The sequence below is a fragment of the Aegilops tauschii genome, chromosome 5 (genome assembly GCF_002575655.3).
Source record: "Aegilops tauschii subsp. strangulata cultivar AL8/78 chromosome 5, Aet v6.0, whole genome shotgun sequence".
Taxonomy (NCBI): Eukaryota; Viridiplantae; Streptophyta; class Magnoliopsida; order Poales; family Poaceae; genus Aegilops; species Aegilops tauschii.
In genome coordinates, this window is record NC_053039.3 from 70,152,548 (window position 1) to 70,177,566 (window position 25,019).

A 25,019-nucleotide genomic window follows, 5' to 3' on the forward strand; every position below is an offset into this window, starting at 1 on the left:
AAAATGCACTGGTTTGCATAGTGGAAGATGTGTGTTCTGAAGAAGAAAGGTGGTATGGGGTTTAGAGACCTTCATGACTTTAAGTTTGCTATGTTAGCAAAGTAGTGTTGCCGACTTCTCCAGAATCCTGACTCTTTGTGTGCACGAGTGTTGAGTGCTAAATATTATCCTAATGGTGATATCCTAAAGGCAGGACCAAAGAAAGGGTCATCGAGTATGTGGCAAAGCATTGTAGCAGGAATTCAGACCTTCAAAAGGGGTTGTATATGGCGAGTGGGCTCTGGTTCACACATAAACATTTGGGATGACCCTTGGATCCCATCTAGTGAGTCAAGGAAATTGACCACCCCCAGAGGAGGAATAATGTTAACAAAGGTGGAAGAAATCATTGACCCCCATACTGGACAGTGGGACGAGGAGCTTATATGGAGTGTCTTTTCACCCGTGGATGTTAACAAAATATTGCAGATCCCTCTGAATGTTGAAGCTCTTGATGACTTTGTAGCTTGGCACTATACTAGGTCCCGAACTTTCACAGTCCGGTCGGCCTACCATGTGGAGTTTGATCATTAGTTTGGATGCCATTACTAAGCTCAAACTGCCAGGTAGTGTTCATCTGAATACAATTTGGAAGGAGTTATGGCAACTTCGCCTCCCGGGAAAGATTAAATATTTTGGTTGGAAAGTTCTTAAGGGAGTTTTACCATGCTATGGAGTGCTAGCAAGCAAACATATTCGACTGATTCCTCAATGCCCATTTGGAAAGATCGGACTTGAGGACATTCAACACTTCTTGTTCACATGTTCCCGGGCATTAGAGGTTTGGACCTAGTTGGGTCTTAATGATGAAATTGATATGGTTGTGCGGCAAGACCGCTCGGGATCAATCAACCTAGAGATTTTGGTCCGACTTTGCACTATGATGCATGAAATACCAATAGCCGAACTAATTTTGGTCGCTATGTGGTTCATTTGGTGGCAGAGGCGTCAATCTACCAAAAGAGAGTCAATCATGTAAGTAGAACAATCATCCATGTCTATACGGCTTCTAGCTACAAATTTTGTTCGAGCTTATAGTCCAAACCAGCCTATGCGCAAGGTCAATCATAGCTGGAAGAAGCCAAGTGAGGGAGATGTTAAAGTCAATGTTGATGCGTACTTTCATGTGGAAAATAAGACACGAGCCTGCGGAGCGATAGCTCGAGATGATTGAGGTAATTTTCTGGCAACAGAGACATGTCTAATACCCCATGTTTCTAGTGCATATTCAGCGGAAGTTATGGCTGTCTGAATTGGTTTGATCCTGGAAGAAAAATTGGGTTGCACTAAACTTATCATCGAGTCTGACAGTATGGTGGCATTGGAGGACATCTCTGATCCAAATTCTTATATGGGAACTGATGTTCCAATCATAGCAGAGTGATCTATCATGTCCATGGAGTTTGCTAGCATCAGTTTTGTCCACTGTAGCAGAGAAGCAAATATGATAGCAGATTGATTGGCAAAACACTATTTTAGCATTAATAAGTTTGAATCTTGGGAATCCAATGTCCTTGACTTTATAATTCATCACTATGTAAATGACCTTACTATTATTTGATGAATAAAGTTCTTATGATCAGAGGAAGAAAAAACATGTGCTCCAACTCGAACTCACTTGTACTTTCACCTTGTATGAACATGTGCTCCCGAACTTATGCTTCCAACCAAGGCCATACCAAAGAATTCAGAGGCCCAATGCTAAATGTAAAATTAGGCACAATATACTACTTAATGAAAAATTCGGGGCCCCACTGATTTTCGGGCCTTGTGCGGTTGCACACCTTGCACATGCTTGTGGTATGGGCCTGCTTCCTACTAGTACTAACATGTGTGCTCCCAAACTACACCAAACTGTGCTACTAATATGAACTAACTCATGCTCTCAACTAATACTAACAATCCCGTAGGGGGTGTAATACAATTGTCCTCCTGCGTGAATCACACATCTACCCCGTGTGGAAACACACTTGTGTTCCATGAAAAAACTAAAAACAAAAAAGTGAAAGAAAAAGTCATGAAAGAAGAGTCTAGCACAACACATAGCAGTGTTGGGACGCTCCACATGGCCTGCTGAAGCGCTGCCCAAAGAAGGAAAAGTGCCACCCATTGGGAGCACCCTTTGATGAAAAGTGTCACTCGCTGGGAGCACCCTTTGATTAGTTGCTTTCGCAAAGAATTATCCGGCGAGTAGAATTCCCTAAGAAAACAAGAACCGATGAGTAGAAAAGGAGTCATCATGAGTCTAATGCCACTGCCTCAAGGAGATGATAGGAATCTATGTCAGAGCTTCGTGTAGTTCATCCTGATGGACGAATCCGAGAGGGTCGAAGCCCGAAAGACTAACTAGAAGATAAAGCGCCTCCATCCGTCCGAGCACCACTAATGCGAGGACTACAAAGGTCTAACCTAAACTACTATATGAGCTGAGGCACCGAGATTCCCCTCCCCGCCACCTGTCTCTGGAGCAGCAAATAGGGGGGAGAAGAATCCACAAGCTGTTCGGTGGATCTTGGAGGAAAGGAGAACTTTCCCCTAGTCGCATTTGCGTGAGGGAAAGGAAAAGACACACAGGAAATTTTTCTATGACTACAAACCTTATAGATGAATATTTTTGGTTGTTTCCCCTCAAAAAAAGAAGATGGGTCTACTAGCAAGTTGCAACAAGAAAAAATGTGGAGAGGGTATCTGTTGGGGTCAGCCTTATCCAAAACATTTCTTTTACGGGTGGGAAAGTTTGTTGAGAGGGATTAGAGTGTGTACAACAACGATGGATGACGAGTGCATCAGGTTAGAAGGAACCTAGAGTGCGTCACGCAAATATCATGCATCTACGCGGTGTCAAGTAATGCACATAGATGTGTTGGGCTGATACGCTGCAAACAGGAGCAAGAGCATAGCCAAACAATTTGGACTGGTGTTAGATATACAAGGTGGGTGGCATGGATAGTCTCGTGGATCAACAACTTGGTAGACCGAAACAAAAATGTTAGTGAGATTGACAATGCCACAAGAGAGTGAATGTGTGATGTTGATGGGGTCCTACTTTCGTAGCGCATCAATACACGCGTAATTTCAAAGGCTTGTGGGTCAAAAATGCGGTTGTCATGGGGTCATTCAAGATGTGTACACATGGGAGCTCAAAGTTGGCGGGCGCAAGTGTATAGTGAATCCTACAACAACCAAGCCCTCAGCGAAGTTGTTATGCTTTTTGATTTATCTTTGTTATTTTAAAAACCTTGTCATTCAGGAAGACAAATGGGTTTTTGAACTCGGCTGAGGATGACGGTGGCAACCCTCACTCAACCTGAAAGTCTCATGGAATGCCATGCAAGTGAGTGTCGGAAGCGTATACATAGACTTGAAGTAGCAAGTGCGGAAATTCGCACGGGCACACAGGTGCGGGGGCACACACCTGCCCAACTGTGTCATCCGCCCGATTGACTCGCAATCCGCAAAGTCGATGGATCCCACATGAGGACACAACAAGTTTTAAGTTTTAGAAACTGAAACTTACAATTTTGCTAGTCACATGTTCTATAACTTCTGATTTGGTCGGTCGCTCATACCAAGTTTCAGAGTTGAAACTTACCTACAATTTTGTCATTCGCAGGTTCTGAAATATATGATTTTGTCGGTTGCTCATAGTAAGTTTCAGAGGTTGAAACTTAATGAAGTTTTGAAAACTCATCAAAATGGATCCCATTTGAAAGTCCTCATCACTAGAAATACGGATATGCAAACAAAACTTAATTTGGACTTTTGGTTCAAAAGATATGAAAGATTGAAAATCAAAAGCCAAAGGAAAAAGTGGGTTGCATGCCCCCGCACCTGTGTGCTACAAATCCTCTCCAGTACCAGTGCCCAAGAAACCATGTTTACATGAAGGATCAACAAGAAGTCCATGAGTTGCAAGTTTGCAAACATTGTCTCCCAAAGTAAACTCTTTCAACTACCATAACATAATCTTTTTTAAGCAACTAGCACAAGTGTTGTCTTTTCATTAAGAAGAAAAGGTAGGATTGGCATGGGGCGTAACTAAACCCTTGGCCGCCACTGGCCCTCCCCCCGCTTCCTCTCTCCCTCATCACTAGCGGAGGTGGCCACCGGCTCGCCAGGGGGCCGCTAGTGATGCTAGCAAAGAAGATTCGCCCAGGGGCCGACGAGCCTTAAAGGGCTCTCTCCTCGTGATAGTCCAATCGGCGCTGGTCTGCTTCAATATCCTTGTTCTTCCATCGGGAGACCACTTTGATGTAGGCGGTAGCCTGACTGCCGATTGCAGTGACCACCAAAAGGTTTTTGTGAGGGTTTCTCCTTCCAGATCCAATGTTTACCCTCGGCGGTGAGATGCAATATCTGGACGACGGCTTGGTGTAGAGGATATGGTTCTGTGCGGCGGCGGGCGGTCGCATGCAACTGTTGGGATCATAGAGAAGTGGTGGCGGGAACACATGATTGACTTAGAGGGTGATGCTACTCGTTCACCCAATCTCTAGCTCCTAGAAGAAAACCTAGGTCTAATCGAAGTTGGATGTACCTGGCAATGATGATGTTTTTGCTTCACCTACCTTGTTGAAGCCATTGCTCGGATATGCTCGGATTTGTCGGAATTTGGCTTTGGTAGCTGAATCCAGTGACGAGAGCACTTGAGCATCGCTCCCTTCCTAATGGTGTTGTTGTTGAAGAACCTCGCACGCTATCCTTGTGGTGTCATGAGATGGTTGGTGCGAATATGGTTATGTTGGAGACATTCCCTAGAGACAATCATGCATGATGGTATTTCCGATGTGCTTATGAATCATATAGTCCTTGGACGATATCAATGATGCATATAGACAAGTATGTGTCTTGTATGTGAGATCTTACATACGCTCTAAATAGTCCCTTGTTGGAAAGTGATGTGTGGACTGATACGTCTCCAACGTATCTATAATTTATGAAGTATTCATGCTATTATATTATCATTATTGGATGTTTTACAATCATTTTATAGCAACTTTATATCATTTTTTAAGACTAACCTATTGACATAGTGCCCAGTGCCAGTTGCGGTTTTTTGCTTGTTTTTTACTTTGCAGAAAATCAATACCAAATGGAGTCCAAACGCAGCGAAACTTTTCGGAGATTTTTTTGGACCAGAAGACATCCAGTCGGCCAAAGAAGTGCTCGAGGGGGCACAACCCACCTGGGCGCGCCTGGAGGCCCAGGCGCGCCCAGGTGGGTTGTGCCCACCTCGGTGGCCTCCCACACCGCCACTTCGCCCTATAAATTTACAAATATTCCAAAAATCCTAGAGGAGTCGATAGATCAGAAGTTCCGCCGCCGCAAGCCTCTATAGCCATGGAAACCAATCTAGACCCTGTTTCGGCACTCCGCCGGAGGGGGAAATCATCACCGGTGGCCATCTTCATCATCCCGACGGTCTCCATGATGAGGAGGGAGTCGTCCACCCTCGGGGCTGAGGGTTTGTACCAGTAGCTATGTGTTTAATCTCTCTCTCTCTCTCTCTCTCTCTCTCTCGTGTTCTTGATGGCACGATCTTGATGTATCGCATGCTTTGTTTATATAGTTGGATCGTATGGTATTTTATCCTCTCTATCTTGTTGTGGTTTGAGTTTTCCCTTTGAGATTTTGCTTTATCGGATTGAATACTTTTATGGATTTGAGAGCACTTGATGTATGTCTTGCATATGAATACCCATGGTGACAATGGGGCATTATATTGATTCACTTGATATATGTTTTGGCACTCAACGTGCGGATTCCCGAGGTGACATTGGGGTAATCTATGCATAGGGGTTGATGCACGTATTCGTCCTTATTTCTCTGGTAGAAATCTTGGGGCACTCTTTGAGGTTCTTTCTGTTGGATCGAGTATGATGAATCTGAAATTGTTTGATGTGTATCGTATAATTAACTCATGGATACTTGTGGTGACATTCACTAGTAGAAAAATGGCCTTTGTTCCCGGTTTATAAGGGCCTTTTGTCCCGGTTCTGGAACCGGGACTAAAGGGTCGTTACTAAAGCCTCCCCCTTTAGTCCCGGTTCTTACACGAACCGGGACTAAAGGCCGTCCACGTGGCCGCACACCAACCGGGACTAAAGGAAATTTTATGAATTTTTTTTCAATTTTTTGATTTTTTTTATTTTCAAATTTCTGAATTTTTTTAACCTCTAATCTCTAATCACCACCCCTCATCACTGCTCAATTTAACCTCTAATCTCTAATCACCCCTCATCATTCCAAATCATCTAACTTCCCGGATGGTCACCCATCCTCTCACTACTCCAGCCTGAGCACGCTTAACTTCCGGGTTCTATTCTCCCTCGTTTCCAAGTCTGCACTTGTTGTTTTCCTGACAATAGTAAGATGTCAATCCTATTAACCCTCAGGAATCTAGCTTGAGCATGAAGTCACACATTTCACTGTTTGAGTTTGAAACTATTGTTTTAAAAAACAATAATTATTTAGTAACACTAATATTTCTTGAATAAGTAGTTTGACCATAGTTTGACCACAGTTTGACCAGATTTGACCAAAATTCAAAACAACTGAAATAATTATTTAGTAACACTAATATTTCTTGAATAATTAGTTTGACCATTGTTTGACCACAGTTTGACCAGATTTGACCAAAATTCAAAAAAAATGAAATAATTATTTAGTAACACTAATATTTCTTGAATAAGTAGTTTGACCATAGTTTGACCAGATTTGACCAAAATTCAAAAAAACCGAAATAATTATTTAGTAACACTAATATTCTTGAATAATTAGTTTGACCATTGTTTGACCAGATTTGACCAAAATTCAAAAAAACTGAAATAATTATTTACTAACACTAATATTCTTGAATAATTATTTAGTAACACTAATACTTCTTGAATAAGTAGTTTGACCATAGTTTGACCAGATTTAACAAAAATTCAAAAAACTGAAATTTGAGCATAACTTTTTTTCCTTTTAGAATTTGACGATTCTAAAAATTTGCAAATAGGCCGTAGGCGGTCAAAATCGGATGCGGATTTTCGTGCTGAACATTTTGATATATTATACGTTTTTTTCTGACATCATATGCAAAAGTTATAGCCGTTTTACATTTTCCCTACACTTTTTGCAAAACATGTCCAAATTTAAGTTTTTAAATTTTCCTAACTAGTACATGTAGTAACATAACTACATCTGGAAGGATTTTAATTTTTGAAGTTTTTATCATTTTCTTTTGCTTTTTACAAAACTGAAAAGGCGATCCACAGGGGGGGTGGGGGTAGAGTTTGAAAATGGGACCTTTAGTACCGGTTCGTGCCATGAACCGGTACTAATGCCTCAAACCCCATTAGTACCGGTTAGTGGCTCGAACCGGCACTAAAGGTCTAACCTTTAGTACCGGTTGGTGCCACGAACCGGTATGGGCATCGCACCCTTTAGTCCCGGTTCGTGTCTCAAACTGGGACTAAAGGGCTCAGGTGAACCGGGACTAATGCCTTAGCCGCACGAACCGGGGCCAATGCTCACATTAGTCCCGGTTCGTGACTGAACCGGGACTAATGTGAATATTGCCCTGTGACCAAAGCCCTGTTTTCTACTAGTGATTGGAGTATCTAGGTGACATTAGAGTTGGTTGATGCATATCATATGGTGTTATTTTAGTATGAACTCTTGGATTGATCGAACGGAAAGAATAACTTTGCGTTATTTTAAGACGAACTCTTGAATAGATCGAACGGAAAGAATAACTTTAAGGTAGTTTCGTACCCTACAAACAATTTCTTCTTATATTCTCCGCTAGATAAGAAATTTGGAGTGATTCTTCATCACACTTTGAGGGATGGTTATATGATCCAATTAGATTAGCATTGTTGAGAGATTGCACTAGCGAAAGTACGTACCCTAGGCCTCATTTTCAAGCATTGCAATACCGTTTGTGCTCACTTTTGTCAATTGCTACCTTGCTATTTTTATTGCTCCTATTACAAAAATCAATATCTACTATCATTACTACACTTGTATCACCATCTCTTCGCCGAACTAGTGCACCTATACAATTTACCATTGTATTTGGTGTGTTGGGGACACAAGAGACTTTTTATTATTTGGTTGCAGGGTTGTTTGAGAGAGACCATCTTCATCCTACGCCTCCCACGGATTGATAAACCTTAGGTCATCCACTTGAGGGAAATTTGCTACTGTCCTGCAGAACTCTGCGCTTGGAGGCCCAACACGAGTCTACAAGAACAAGTTGTGTAGTAGACATCATGGACTCACATCTTACTAGACTAGCATGCAAGACAGTGGATGACTTGATCTCACTAGCCATGTAGCCAGTGGCGGAGGGTCGGGTACACCATACTTGGCAATGGCTTAGTCTTCCAAAAGTGTAATTTTTACCATGGTGTATTCTGTCTATCTAGCCCATGAGCTTTTGTTGTGGTAGGCTGATCTGGGCACGCGGCTCATCATCATCTCCTCTGTTCTGCGCATGAGTCCCATGGTTGGTATCCCATGTTCTCCTCTCTTTGAATCGTTCCCTAATTACTCATGGCGACTTTGCTAGGTATTCTTCCTTCCCCCAAAATCCCCATCTTCTAGCCCTTTCTTTATTTTTTGTGTGTGTTCAAACTAGTATAGATGATTGCTACAACTTTGATATCTGATTGTGGAAGCAATTTCTCTCCAAGTTGCAAACTGGGTCAGTGGGTCACACGAGACGAGGGGGAGAGCACGGTGCAGTCAATAGTGGAGCGCCAAATTGAGCAGACTATAGGCATTAGGCAAGGTACACAAACGCGAAATGTCAAGGGTTAATTTCTCTTGTTGTCTCCTCTGCTGATTAAAGATTATTTGACTGTTTACTTCAAAGATGTTGTTTTTCTTGTTGCTGTAAACTATAGGTTGATGGCTACAGCATTGGTTCAAGATAAATCATGGATCCATATTACAAAAGAAAAAGAAATCTTTCAAATGATGAAGGTACTTCAACTCCTGAACCTGAATCCCACAGTTGGCATTGGTTGAAGCGGAACAAGAGCAACCAAATAAAAATGAAGAGGCAGAGCGGCAACAAATGAACCTATCATATTTTGAGTTATTGAGTTTTTAAGGGAGACACTGGGAACACCCACAAATTTGGCAATACCCAGAAAATGTGAGAGATGAGGTGCGAAGACCATATCTACAATTAGATCACATGTAGCCTAGACTGGAGATTTACAAGCCATATGGACCACAAGGACATCAAAGACGTTTTCAATTCAGTTGGTCGAAGGATTTTTAATCGTGGTTGGAGTACTCTAAGAGTAAAAGTTGTGCATTTTGTTTATGTTGCTTTCTTTGTAGTAAGAACATACAAAAAAGTGGTTTTGATGTGTTCACATCAAAAGGTTTTGATGGATGGAAGAGAGTTAATAATTGCAAGAAGTGTAAATTCTTGGCTCATATTGGATCTGGACCTTGCTCACGGCACAACAATGAAGTGAGCGATTGTCAAGCTATATGAATCAATCACATATCAACCTTCAACAACTTGATGGAGATACCACCTTTAACTACTTGTCATCATTTGAGTTTGTATTTTTCCTATGTACGATGAGAAAATATTGGGAATCATCGAAGAGCTTGGCAAAGCTTTACAAAAGGAATCACAAGACATAGTAGATGACATTCGTTTTGTGTTATGCACAAAACACTTCTTGAACGAATGTGATCAGATGGTTGTGGGAATTATTTTCCTCTAGGTTTGCGAGTTTTGTGCAGAGCATGCCAAACATGGAGGAGAAATATATTTTTGTAGTGGTCATGCTCATCATCAACCTGATTATCTTACAAATGAGCATTACTTTCGAGTGGGGATATTTCGAGCAACATTGGACAGCTAGTCATGACCCACAAGTATAGGGGATCTAACGTAGTCCTGTCGATAAGTAAGAGTGTCGAACCCAACGAAGAGCAGAATGAAATGACAAGCGGTTTTCAGCAAGGTATTCTCTGCAAGCACTGAAATTATCGGTAATATATAGTTGTGTGATAAGATAATTCGTAACGAGTAACAAGTAACAAAGTAACTAAGGTGCAGCAAGGTGGCCCAATCCTTTTTGTCGCAAAGGACAAGCCTGGACGAACTCTTATATAAAGTAAAGCGCTCCCGAGGACACATGGGAATTGTTGTCAAGCTAGTTTTTATCATGCTCATATGATTCACGTTCGTTACTTTGATAATTTGATATGTGGGTGGAGCGGTGCTTGGGTGCTGCCCTGATACATCTCCAACGTATCTATAATTTATGAAGTATTCATGCTGTTATATTATCATTCTTGGATGTTTTACAATTATTTTGTAGCAACTTTATATCATTTTTTAGGAGTAACCTATTGACCCAGTGCCCAGTGCCAGTTGCTATTTTTTGCTTGTTTTTTACATCAAAGGAAATCAATATCAAATGGAGTCCAAACACCGCGAAATTTTTTGTGGATTTTTTATGGACCAGAAGACATCCAGTGGGCCAGAGAAGCACCTGGGGGGTGCCCCAAGGGGGGCACAACCCACCAGGGCGCGCTTGGGGGCCCAGGCGCGCCCAGGTGGGTTGTGCCCACCTCGGTAGCCTCCCGCACCGCCTCTTCGCCCTATAAATTCTCAAATATTCCAAATTCCTAGGGGTTAACCTAGATCAGAAGTTCCGCCGCCGCAAGGCTCTGTAGCCACGAGAAATCAATCGAGACCTCATTCCGGCTCCCTGTCCGAGGGGGGAATCATCACCGGTGGCCATCTTCATCATCCCGGCGGCCACCATGATGAGGAGGGAGTAGTCCACCCTCGGGGCTGAGGGTTTGTACCAATAGCTATGTGTTTAATCTCTCTCTCTCTCTCATGTTCTTGAGATGTCACGATCTTGATGTATCACAGGCTTTGTTAATATAGTCAGATCATATGGTGTTTTCCCCTCTCTATCTTGTTGTGATGAATTGAGTTTTCCCTTTGAGATTTCGTTTTATTGGATTGAATACTTTTATGGATTGAGAGCACTTGATATATGTCTTGCATATGAATACCCGTGGTGAAAATGGGGTATCGTATTGATTCACTTGATATATGTTTTGGCACTCAACTCGCGGATTCCTGAGGTGACATTGGGGTAATCTTGCATTGGGGTTGATGCACGTTCTTGTCTTTGTTTCTCTGGTACAAATCTTGGGGCACTCTTTGAAGTTCTTTGTGTTGGATTGAGTATTATGAATCTGAAATTATTTGGTGTTATTTTAGTACGAACTCTTGGATAGATCGATCGTAAAGAATAGCTTCGAGGTGGTTTCGTACCCTACAAACAATGTCTTCTTATGTTCTTCGCTAGATAGGAACTTTGGAGTGATTCTTCATCGCACTTTGAGGGATGGTTATATGATCCAATTATATTAGCATTGTTGAGAGATTGCACTAGCGAAAGTACGGACCCTAGGCCTCATTTTCAAGCATTGCAATACCGTTTGTGCTCACTTTTGTTACTTGCTACCTTGCTGTTTTTATTGTTACTATTACAAAAATCAATATCTACTATCCATATTACACTTGTATCACCATCTATCCGCCGAACTAGTGCACCTATACAAATTACCATTGTATTTGGTGTGTTGGGGACACAAGAGACTTTTTATTATTTAGTTGCAGGGTTGTTTGAGAGAGACCATCTTCATCCTACGCCTCCCACGGATTGATAAACCTTAGGTCATCCACTTGAGGGAAAATTGCTACTGTCCTACAAAACTCTGCGCTTGGAGGCCCAACACGTGTCTACAAGAATAAAGTTGCGTAGTAGACATCAAGCTCTTTTCTGGCGCCATTGCCGGGGAGGTGAGTGCATGAAGGTATATCTTTAGATCTTGCAATTGAATCTTTTAGTTTCTTGTTTTATCACCAGTTTGGTTCGTAAAAGAAAACTACAAAAAATGGAATTGAGGTTGCATCATATTATTCATCTTTATAATGTATTTTATGAAAATGATGGCAAGGAAAACTGTGCTCAATTGATAGAAGAAGAATTCAATAGAATGTTTGGTATAAATGATGAGCATGATTGCAATGTTGTTAGTCTGAATTCTTTGAATATCCATGACGCTAATGATATGCAAAGCCATAAGATTGGGGATGCTATGTTTGATGAAGATGATATGTTTTGTCCCCCAAGATTTGATGTGCAAATTTGTTATAACGATTGCATGCCTCCTATTTATGATGATTATAATGAGAAAGTGGATTTGGAGAAGTCATGACTTCATTTAATGATGAATCCACTATTTTGGATGAGGCTTCAATTGACTATGAGAACAAGGTTGCTATCTATGATTATGGTGATGACATGTATGCTATATTGAATAATGATTACCATGAAGCTTGTCATCATGATTTTAATTTTCAATCACATGATAGTTATTTTGTTGAGTTTGCTCCCACCATTATTGATGAGAATAAATTTGCTTACGTGGAGTGTAATAAAATTTCTATGCTTATGGATCATGAAAAGAATGTTTTATGTGATAGCTATATTGTTGAATTCATTCATGATGGTACTGAAAATTATTATGAGAGAGGAACATATGCTTTTACATATTGCAATAATATCAAGTTTTCTCTCTATGTGTTGAAAATCTTGAAGTTTTGCTTGTTTTGCCTTCCTATGCTAGTTGATTCTTGCTCCCATGGATTGTTTGCTCACAAAATCCCTATGCATAGGAAGTGGGTTAGACATAAATGTGCTTGCCATGTGATTCATGATGCTCCCGTTATGTTTCAATTCTTTACTTTTATGTGAGCGTCATTGAAATCATCATGCCTAGCTTCAAAGGCATAAGAGAAATGCGCTTGTTGGGAGACAACCCAACACTTTTACCTACTATTTTTGTGTGTTCACATGATTATAATACTGTAGTAATCATGTTTTATTGCTTTTGTTTCAATAAAGTGCCAAGTAAAGCCTTTGGGATAGTGTGGATGATAGTTGACTTGATTTTGTGCAAAAACAGAATTGTTTAAATTCACTGGAAGGTGATAAAATTCTGTTTTTTTACAGATGATTGATATACAAATTGTCTACGTTGTCCTAAATTTTCAGAATTTTTGGAGTAGTAGAAGTATGGTAGTTGTCTAGATTACTACAGTATGTTCTGTTTTTGACAGATTCTTTTTTCAATACATAGTTTGCTTGTTTCCTAGTTTCTGTGGCTTATATTGCTCAATATAAATTGTGGAAATGACATGCTACAGTCGGCATTGTTTGGGAACAATTATGAATCTTGTCTTTGACAGTACCAAAGTGAAATGGTTTGCTCTTTATCATACTAACCTATCTCACGAAGTTCCGTTAAGTTTTGTGTGATTGAAGTTTCCAAGTTTTGGGTGAGATATCGATATGAGGAGAATAAGAAGTGACAAGACCCTAAGCTTTGGGATACCCAAGGCACCCCCAAGGTAATATTCAAGGAAGATCCAAGCAACTAAGCTTGGGGATGCCCCAGAAGGCGTCCCCTATTTCGTCTTCAACATTATCGGTAACCTCATTTGGGACTATATTTTCATTCGTCACTGATAACCCACAAGTATAGGGGATCAATTGTAGCCTCTTTAGATAAGTAAGAGTGTCAAACCCAACGAGGAGCTAAAGGTAGAACAAATATTCCCTCAAGTTCTATCGACCACCGATACAAGTCTACGCACGCTTGACGTTCGCTTTACCTAGAACAAGTATAAAACTAGAAGTACTTTGTAGGTGTTTTTGGATAGGTTTCCAGGAATATAAAGAGCACGAGAATAAAAACTAGGGGCTGTTTAAGTAAAGACACAATAAAGTAAATATAGCGAGTGTGGAAAAGTGGTGGTAGGAGTTGCGAAATTGTCCCTAAGCAATTGACTACTTTACTAGACCGATAGCAAGTTTTATGTGGGAGAGGCCACTGCTAGCATGTCATCCCTTACTTGGAATTCTATGCACTTATGATTGGAACTATTAGCAAGCATCCGCAACTACTAATGTTCATTAAGGTAAAACCCAACCATAGCATTAAGATATATTGGTCCCCCTTCAATCCTGTATGCATCAATTTCTATGCTAGGTTGAAGCTTCTGTCACTCTTGCCCTCCAATACATAGTCCTATCAACATACAACTAACCCTATGGTGTGATCCACGCACACGCTCATATGATGGGCACCAAAGGACAGCAACATAACCACAAGCAAATTAAATCAATCATAGCAATTCATCAACCACCGATAGGACAACGAAAATCTACTCAGACATCATAGGATGGCAACACATCATTGGATAATAATATGAAGCATAAAGCACCATGTTCAAGTAGAGGGTACAGCGGGTTGCGGGAGAGTGGATCGTTGTAGACAGAGGGGGAAGGTGATGGAGATGTTGATGAAGATGGCGGAGGTGTTGGTGAAGATCGCGGTGATGATGATGGCCCCCGGCGGCGTTCCGGCGCCACCGGAAGCGAGGGGGAGAGAGCCCCCCTCCTTCTTCTTCTTCCTTGACCTTCTCCCTAGGTGGGAGAAGGGTTTCCCCTCTGGTCCTTGGTCTCCATGGCACGGGAGGGGCGAGAGCCCCTCCGAGATTGGATCTGTCTCTATGTCTCTCTCTCTGTTTCTGCGCTCCCCCTGCTGCCCTTTCACCGTTTCGTGTATATATGGAGATCCGTAACTCCGATTGGACTGAAACCTTCGCCGTGATTTTTTTACAAAAAATTAGCTTTCTTGCGGCCGAAGAAGGGCATCAACCGCCTTATGGGTGGCCCACGAGGGTCAGGGGCGCGCCCCCCTGCCTCGTGGCCACCTCGGACACCGTTTCGCGTTGATCTTTCTCCCAGATTTTCCAAATATTCCAAAAATAAGCTTCGTCCGTTTTTATCCCGTTTGGATTCCATTTTATATGGATATTCTGCGAAACATAAAACATGCAACAGACAGGAACTGGCACTGGGCACTGGATCAATATGTTAGTCCCAAAAATAATATAAAAAGTTGCCAAAAGTATATGAAAGTTGAATAATATTGGCATTGAACAATCAAAAATTATAGATACGACGGAGACGTATCAGCATCCCCAAGCTTAATTCCTGCTCGTCCTCGAGTAGGGAAATGATAAAAAAGATAATTTTTGATGTGGAATGCTACGTAGCATAATCTTGATCATATGTCTAATCATGGCATGAATATTAAGATACGAGTGATTCAAAGCAATAGTCTATCATTTGACATTAAGACAATAATACTTCAAGCATTCCAACCAAGCAATTATGTCTTATTGAAATAACATAGCCAAAGAAAGCTCATCCCTACAAAATCATATAGTCTGGCTATGCTCCATCTTCACCACACAAAGCATTCAAACCATGCACAACCCCGATGACAAGCCGAGCAATTGGTTCATACTTTTTAACGCGCTTCAGCCTTTTCAACCCTCACGCAATACATGAGCGTAAGCCATGGATATAGCACTATAGGTGGAATAGCATATGATGATGGAGGTTTGTGTGAAGAAGACAAAAAGGAAAAGTCTCACATTGACGCGGCTAATCAACGGGCTATGGAGATGCCCATCAATTGATGTCAATGCGAGGAGTAGGGATTGCCATGCAACGGATGCACTAGAGCTATAAGTGTATGAAAGCTCAACTGAAACTAAGTGGGTGTGCATCCAACTTGCTTGCTCATGAAGACCTCGGGAATTTGAGGAAGCCCATCATCGGAATATACAAGCCAAGTTCTATAATGAAAATTCCCACTAGTATATGAAAGTGATAACTCAATGAGACTCTCTATATGAAGAACAAGGTGCTACTTTGAAGCACAAGTGTGGTAAAAGGATAGTAACATTGTCCCTTCTCTCTTTTTCTCTCATTTTTTTTATTTTTTTGGTGGGCTTCTTTGGCCTCTTTTTTTGGCTTCTTTGGACTCTTTTATTTTTTTTGTAAAGTCTGGAGTATCATTCCGACTTGTGGGGGAATCATAGTCTCCATCATCCTTTCCTCACAGGGGCAATGCTCTAATAATGATGATCATCACACTTTTATTTACTTACAACTCAATATTACAACTCGATACTAGAACAAAGATATGACTCTATATGAATGCCTCTGGCAGTGTACCAGGATGTGCAATGATCTAGCGTAGCAATGACATCAAAAAACGGACAAGCCATGAAAATATCATGCTAGCTATCTTACGATCATGCAAAGCAATATGACATTAAATTCTCAAGTCATGTATATGATGATGATGGAAGTTGCATGGCAATATATCTCGGAATGGCTATGGAAATGCCATGATAGGTACATATGGTGGCTGTTTTGAGGAAGATATAAGGAGGTTTATGTGTGATAGAGCATATCGTATCATGGGGTTTGGATGTACCGGCGAAGTTTGCACCAACTCTCGAGGTGAGAAAGGGCAATGCACGGTACCGAAGAGGCTAGCAATGATGGAAGGGTGAGAGTGCGTATAATCCATGGACTCACATTAGTCATAAAGAACTCATATACTTATTGCAAAAGTTTATTAGCCCTCGGAGCAAAGTACTACTACACATGCCCCTAGGGGGATAGATTGGTAGGAAAAGACCATCGCTCGTCCCCGACCGCCACTCATAAGGAAAGCAATGAAAGAACACCTCATGCTACGACTTCGTTACATAACGGTTCACCATACGTGCATGCTACGGGACTTGCAAACCTCAACACAAGTATTCCTCAATTCCACAATTACTCAACTAGCACGACTCTAATATCACCATCTTTATATCGCAAAACTATTGCAAGGAATCAAACATATCATATTCAGTGATCTACAAGTTTTATGTAGGATTTTATGACTAACCATGTGAATGACCAATTCATGTCATCTCTCTAAATAGATATAAGTGAAGCAAGAGAGTTTAATTCTTTCTACAAAAGATATGCCCACGCTCTAACAAGTATAAGTGAAGCAAAAGAGCATTCTACAAATGGCGGTTGTCTATGTAAAGAGAAACATGCAATCCAAACTTCAAATGATATAAGTGAAGCACATGAAGCATTCTATAAAGCCATACTCAAAAGATATAAGTGAAGTGCAAAGAGCATTCTATAAATCAACCAAGGACTATCTCATACCAGCATGGTGCATAAAAGAAAAATGAAAACTAAATGCAAAAGACGCTCCAAGATTTGCACATATCGCATGAACGAAACGAATCCGAAAACATACCGATACTTGTTGAAGAAAGAGGGGATGCCTTCCGGGGCATCCCCAAGCTTAGACGCTTGAGTCTCCTTGAATATTTACTTGGGGTGCCTCGGGCATCCCCAAGCTTGAGCTCTTGCCTCTCTTCCTTCTTCTCACATCGAAACCTTCTCGATCATCGAACACTTCATCCACACAAAACTTCAACAGAAAACTCGGTAAGATCCGTTAGTATAATAAAGCAAATCACCACTCTAAGTACTGTTGCAAACCAATTAATATTTTATTTTTGCATTGTGTCTACTGTAATATAACGTTTTCATGGCTTAATCCACTGATATAAATTGATAGTTTCATCAAAACAAGCAAACTATGCATCAAAAACACAATCTGTCAAAAACAGAACAGTATGTTACAATCTGAACATTAACCATACTTCTTCCAAAATTAGGAAAAATAAACAATTTGTACAGCAAGACATTGAAAAAAGAATCAGAACCATTTGACGTTCCAGTAAAAAATTAAAATTCGCGCACTACAGCCAAAGTTTCTGTCCTGCACCGCACAAACCAACAAGCATTGTAAACATCCTAAAGGCAAACCTTGCCACATTATTTTTATAATACAATGGAATTGTACAAGGGGATAATTATTTTTGTTGAAAAGTTTCTGTAATCAAGATTCACAAAGTTTCCGTGAGCATGAACAAAGTTCAAGGAGCTCTCCCACTTCAACAATGCTTGTCTTTCTCACTTTCACTTTCCTTTTTGAAAAAGTTTTGGGTTCCCCTCTTTTTGTTGTTGTTTTTAAACTATATGAAAGCACTCAACAGAAATAAATGACTCTCTAAAGATTCCGAGTTGTCTCCCTGGCAGCGCTTTCTTTAAAGCCATTAAGCTAGGCATATAGTGCTCAAGTAATGAATCCACCCGGATCCCAAGGTATATCAAAGCCAATTTTAATTAACAATGATTTGTAATTTAGTAGTGAGCACACAGTAACATATATCATGTAATGACGAAGTCTAACTCTCTTCCTATGCATCGGCATGTCATAAAAAGCAATTCATGCACACATAGTAAAGGCCAATGCATAGTATAAGCAATTTCTTGCAATTCTATCGTGTTGGAAACATAAAGAGGCGGAGATGTAGTTCCTCTCTCATAATAATTGCAAGTAGGAGCAGCAAGCACATCCATATTATATCTATCAAAATCATCATGTGTGGTAGTAAAACGCAACCCATAATATAATCCTTAATAAGCACAAACTTCTCCGATATAGTGTAGTTGGGAGAATTCAAAAAGATAATAGGACTATCATGCGTGGGTGCAATAGCAACAATTTCATGTTTAACATAAGGAACTATAGCAAGTTCATCTCCATAAGCATAATTCATATTGGCATCTTGGCCACAAGTATAGCAAGCATCATCAAAAAGGGATATTTCAAAAGAATCAATGGGATCATAACAATCATCATAGCAATCATCCTTCGGTAAGCACGAAGGGAAATTAAACAATGTATGAGTTGAAGAGTTACTCTCATTAGAAGGTGGCCACGGGTAGCTAATCCGCTCTTCCTCCTTTTGTTCTTCGCTCTCCTCATCATCTTTTTCATCCAATGAGCTCACAGTTTCAATAATTTCTTCTTCCATAGACTCCTGCAAAATATTAGTTTCTTCTTGGACAACGGGGTAATCCTCAATGTATGGTTAAACATAGGCATTAGAAGCATAATTATCATAGCAATATTTAAGTATGGCAAAATCTCCAGACTTGTAAAGAGTAGCATCATACGTTTCAATCAAAGAAGCAATTTCATAAGCACCCTTAAAAGCAACAAATTCTTCAATTTTTTGAACATCATAGTAACTATAAACACCTTTAGCATACGAAGATACGATTCCATTATCAGTAAACTCACATTGATAGGGAAGGTGTTTCTTAGGGTTTTCAGAACAACAAGTAAAATCATATATTTCACATAAATTCCAAGCATAGCATTGCAAACGATGAATTTGACCCAGTAAAAGTTTCCCTTTTTCAGATATACGGTGTCACACATAACAAGCATGCTCATCTAAAGATTTGCCCTCAACTAAGCTAGTTGGGGTTTCAGCACGAGCACAAAGAAATCGAAGATGATCCAAGTAAAAAGCTTCAGCAATGTGATAGATTTTGAGTGGTTCTTCAACCAATGGTTCAGTAGGTACAACTAATCTTTTGGTATTTTGCGTTTCCTACCCATAACTAAAGATAGAAAACAACTAAGAACAGCAAATAAAAATTACTTAGTGATAAAGCAAACAAGCACACACGAGAATATTCACCCCACGCTATTGCTCCCCGACAACGGCGCCAGAAAAAGGTCTTGATAACCCACAAGTACAGAGGATCAATTGTAGCCTCTTACGATAAGTAAGAGTGTCGAACCCAACGAGGAGCTAAAGGTAGAACAAATATTCCCTCAAGTTCTATCGACCACCGATACAACTCTACGCACGCTTGACGTTCGCTTTACCTAGAACAAGTATAAAACTAGAAGTACTTTGTAGGTTTTTTTGGATAGGTTTGCAAGAATATAAAGAGCACGAGAATAAAAACTAGGGGCTGTTTAAGTAAAGACACAATAAAGTAAATATAGCGAGTGTGGAAAAGTGGTGGTAGGAGTTGCGAAATTGTCCCTAAGCAATTGACTACTTTACTAGACCGATAGCAAGTTTTATGTGGGAGAGGCCACTGCTAGCATGTCATCCCTTACTTGGAATTCTATGCACTTATGATTGGAACTATTAGCAAGCATCCACAACTACTAACGTTCATTAAGGTAAAACCCAACCATAGCATTAAGATATATTGGTCCCCCTTCAATCCGTATGCATCAATTTCTATGCTAGGTTGAAGCTTCTATCACTCTTGCCCTCCAATACATAGTCCTATCAACATACAACTAACCCAATGGTGTGATCCACGCGCGCGCTCATATGATGGGTACCAAAGGACAACAACATAACCACAAGCAAATTAAATCAATCATAGCAATTCATCAACCACCGATAGGACAACGAAAATCTACTCAGACATCATAGGATGGCAACACATCATTGGATAATAATATGAAGCATAAAGCACCATGTTCAAGTAGAGGATACAGCGGGTTGCGGGAGAGTGGATCGCTGTAGATAGAGGGGGGAACGTGATGGAGATGTTGATGAAGATGGCGGAGGTGTTGGTGAAGATCGCGGTGATGATGATGGCCCCCGGCGGCGTTCCGGCGCCACTGGAAGTGAGGGGGAGAGAGCCCCCCTCCTTCTTCTTCTTCCTTGACCTTCTCCCTAGGTGGGAGAAGGGTTTCCCCTCTGGTCCTTGGTCTCCATGGCACGGGAGGGGCGAGAGCCCCTCCAAGATTGGATCTGTCTCTCTGTCTCTCTCTGTTTCTGCGCTCCCCCTGCTGCCCTTTCACCGTTTCGTGTATATATGGAGATCCGTAACTCCGATTGCACTGAAACCTTCGCCGTGATTTTTTTACCAAAAAATAGCTTTCTTTCGGCCGAAGAAGGGCATCAACCGCCTTACGGGTGGCCCACGAGGGTCAGGGGCGCGCCCCCCTGCCTCGTGGCCACCTCAGACACCGTTTCGCGTTGATCTTTCTCCCAGATTTTCCAAATATTCCAAAAATAAGCTCCGTCCGTTTTTATCCCGTTTGGATTCCGTTTGATATGGATATTCTGCGAAACATAAAACATGCAACAGACAGGAACTGGCACTGGGCACTGGATCAATATGTTAGTCCCAAAAATAATATAAAAAGTTGCCAAAAGTATATGAAAGTTGAATAATATTGGCATGGAACAATCAAAAATTATAGATACGACGGAGACGTATCAGTCACATGATATGAGTTTTGCTTGGAGCGTAATTTTATTGTGTTAGGATTTGCTTGCTGTTATTTAGAATAATGTTTTGCATCTTGTATTTCAATAAAAATTTCAAGGATAGCCTTTACCATGCTTATTTTGCAAGTATATGAGTTGCTATTTCAAAACAGAAAGTTTATCGTTGTTGCAAAAATTCCCAAGAAAAGTTAGAATGTGATAAAATGTTTAAACTTTTTGCAAAATAAGCCATGACAAATTTTCTACTGTGTGGTACATTTTTATAATTTTTGGAGTTAAAGAGGTATTGATACTCTTGCACTCTTTACAGACTATACTGTTTTGGCAGATTGTTGTTATGTTTGCATTGTTTGCATATGTTTGCTTGTTTAATGATTCTATTTGAGGATAGGAGTATTAAATATGCAGAGGCATTTAGTATGCAATGTTTAATAATAATTTTAGTGATTTGCTAGAGTAGAGAATGATAAGGGTTTTGCATTGGTTTATACTAACTTATGTCACGAGTTCTTGTTGAGTTTTGTGTGGATGAAGTTTTTAAGATTTAGGGAAACCGTGATATAAAAGGAATTAACGAGACACAAAAGCTCAAGCTTGGGGATGCCCAAGGCATCCCAAGATAATATCTCAAGAAGTCTCAAGCATCCAAGCTTGGGGATGCCCCGGTAGGCATCCCACCTTTCTTCATCAACAATTATCGGTTAGTATCGGTTGATCCTAAGTTTTTGCTTCTTCACATGAGTTGTGCTATTATTGGAATGTCATTTTATTTTCATTTTGCTTGATGTTTTAATAAAATAATTAGATCTGAAAGTTTTAAATAAGAGAGATTCCTCACATAGCTATCTATTTACTTAACTACTCGATTGATCTTCACTTATATATTTTTGGAGTAGCTTGTCATTTACTCTCGTGCTTCACTTATATCCTATGAGTAAATTGTTGAATGAATTGAATATCATGAAGTTGAAATTATATGTTCATATCATGCCTAGTGGTAGCTTCACATTGGGTTTAGAAAGTGAAATCTTTTGAAGCTTGACAATCACAATATTGGTCATACAAGCAATTCCTGAATGATTACTATAAGGAAGAGAACTTTCATATGCAAATACACTATCTTGGAAATCTTTTGTGATTGTGAGCCCCCATCAAAATATTATATGCCAAAATTGTTGATGTTGGACAAGGAAGACAATGTAATGATTTATGTTTGTTCATATTCACATAGAAGATATATTGTCATAGATCCTTCAACATGTGGTGCTTGCCCCCCTTCTTTGCTAGCCAAAAATTCCACACCAAGTAGAGATACTACTTGTGCATCCAAAAACCCTTAAACCCAAATCTTATTTTCAAGAGTCCACCATACCTACTGATACGTCTCCAACATATCTATAATTTTTTATTGTTCCATGCTATTATATATTCTATTTTGGATGTTTAATGGGCTTTATTGTACACTTTTATATTATTTTTGGGACTAACCTACTAACCCAAGGCCTAGTGCAAATTGCTGTTTTTTTGCCTATTTCAGTGTTTCGCAGAAAAGGAATATCAGACGGAGTCCAAACGGAATGAAACCTTCGGGAGAGTTATTTTTGGAACAAACGTGATCCAGCGGACTTGGAGTGGATGTCAAGAAACGAACGAGGAGGCCACGAGGCAGGGAGGCGCGCCTGCCCCCTGGGCACGCCCCCACCCTCGTGGGCCCCTCGTAGCTCCACCGATCTACTTCTTTCGCCTATATATACTCATATACCCCGAAAACATCCGAGAGCACCACGAAACCCTATTTCCACTGCCGCAACCTTCTGTACCTGTGAGATCCCATCTTGGGGCCTTTTCTGGCGCTCCGCCGGACGGGGAATCGGTCACGGAGGGCTTCTACATCAACACCATAGCCTCTCCGATGATGTGTGAGTAGTTTACCTCAAACCTTCGGGTCCACAGTTATTAGCTAGATGGCTTCTTCTCTCTCTTTCGATCTCAATACAAAGTTCTCCTCGATCTTCTTTGAGATCTATTCGATGTAACTCTTTTTGCGGTGTGTTTGTCGAGATCCGATGAATTGTGGGTTTATGATCAAGATTATCTATGAACAATATTTGAATCTCCTCTGAATTCTTTTATGTATGATTGGTTATCTTTGCAAGTCTCTTCGAATTATCAGTTTGGTTTGGCCTACTAGATTGTTCTTTCTTGCAATGGGAGAAGTGCTTAGCTTTGGGTTCAATCATGCGGTGCTCGATCCCAGTGACAGAAGGGGAAACGACACGTATTGTATTGTTGCCATCGAGGACAAAAAGATGGGGTTTATATCATATTGCTTGAGTTTATCCCTCTACATCATGTCATCTTACTTAATGCGTTACTCTGTTCTTATGAACTTAATACTCTAGATGCATGCTAGATAGCGGTCGATGTGTGGAGTAATAGTAGTAGATGCAGGCAGGAGTCGGTCTACTTGTCGCGGACGTGATGCCTATATACATGATCATGCCTAGATATTCTCATAACTATGCACTTTTCTATCAATTGCTCGACAGTAATTCGTTCACCCACCGTAATACTTATGCTATCGTGAGAGAAGCCACTAGTGAAACCTATGGCCCCGGGTCTATTTTCCATCATATACGTTTCCAATCTATTTTACTTTGCAATCTTTACTTTCAATCTTTATCATAAAAATACCAAAAAAATTATCTTATCATCTCTATCAGATCTCACTGTTGCAAGTGGCCGCGAAGGGATTGACAACCCCTTTATCGTGTTGGTTGCAAGATTCTTATTTGTTTGTGTAGGTACGAGGGACTTGCGTGTAGCCTCCTACTGGATTGATACCTTGGTTCTCAAAAACTGAGGGAAATACTTACGCTACTTTGCTGCATCACCCTTTCCTCTTCAAGGGAAAACCAACGCATGATCAAGAGGTAGCAAGAAGGATTTCTGGCGCCGTTGCTAGGGAGTCTACGCACAATTCAAGACATACCAAGTACCCATCACAAACTCTTATCCGTCACATTACATTATTTACCATTTGCCTCTCGTTTTCCTCTCCCCCACTTCACCTATGCCTTTTCTTCGCCTTCTTCCCGTATGTATTTTTGTTTGTGTTTCCATGTGCCTTCTATTTTCTTGCATCTTTGCTTGCTAAAATCAATTGATATGGATCCACTTAAAGTGTTCTACTTGGATCATCTTCGATCTTTATGCGCTCGTGCTAAAACCCCAACTAGCCTAGTTGATGGGAAATCTTTAGATGAGCATGCTCATTTTGTGCATCACCGTTTGTCTGAAAAAGGGAGACTCTTATGGGATCAAATAAACAGATTGCTGTGTTATGCTTGGAATCTTTGTGAAATTTATGATTTTACTTGTTGCTCTAAGAACCCTAAAAAACACCTTCCCTGCCTATGTGAGTTTAATGATAATGAAATCTTATCTTCTTATGCAAAGGGTGTTTATAGTTACTATGATATCGAACAAATTGAAGAATTTGTTGCCTTTAAGGGTGCTTATGAAGTTGCTTCTTTGATTGAAAAGTATGATACTACTCTCTATGAATCTGAATTTTTTTTTACATACTTAAATATTGCTATGAAAACTATGCTCAGAATGTCTATGTCAAAGAATTTATTGAAAGAATGACCGTTGTTTTGGAAGAAAATAATGATATGCATGAATCTATAGATAATTATGATTCCGATAATTTGATTGAAATATCCCTTGATGAACATGATGCTTGCTATTCTTGTGGCCATGATGCCAATATTTATGAAGATGAATTTGCTATAGTTCCTTATGTTAAACATGAGATCATTGCTATTGCACCCATACTTGATAGTTCCTTCAATGAAAAGCATGA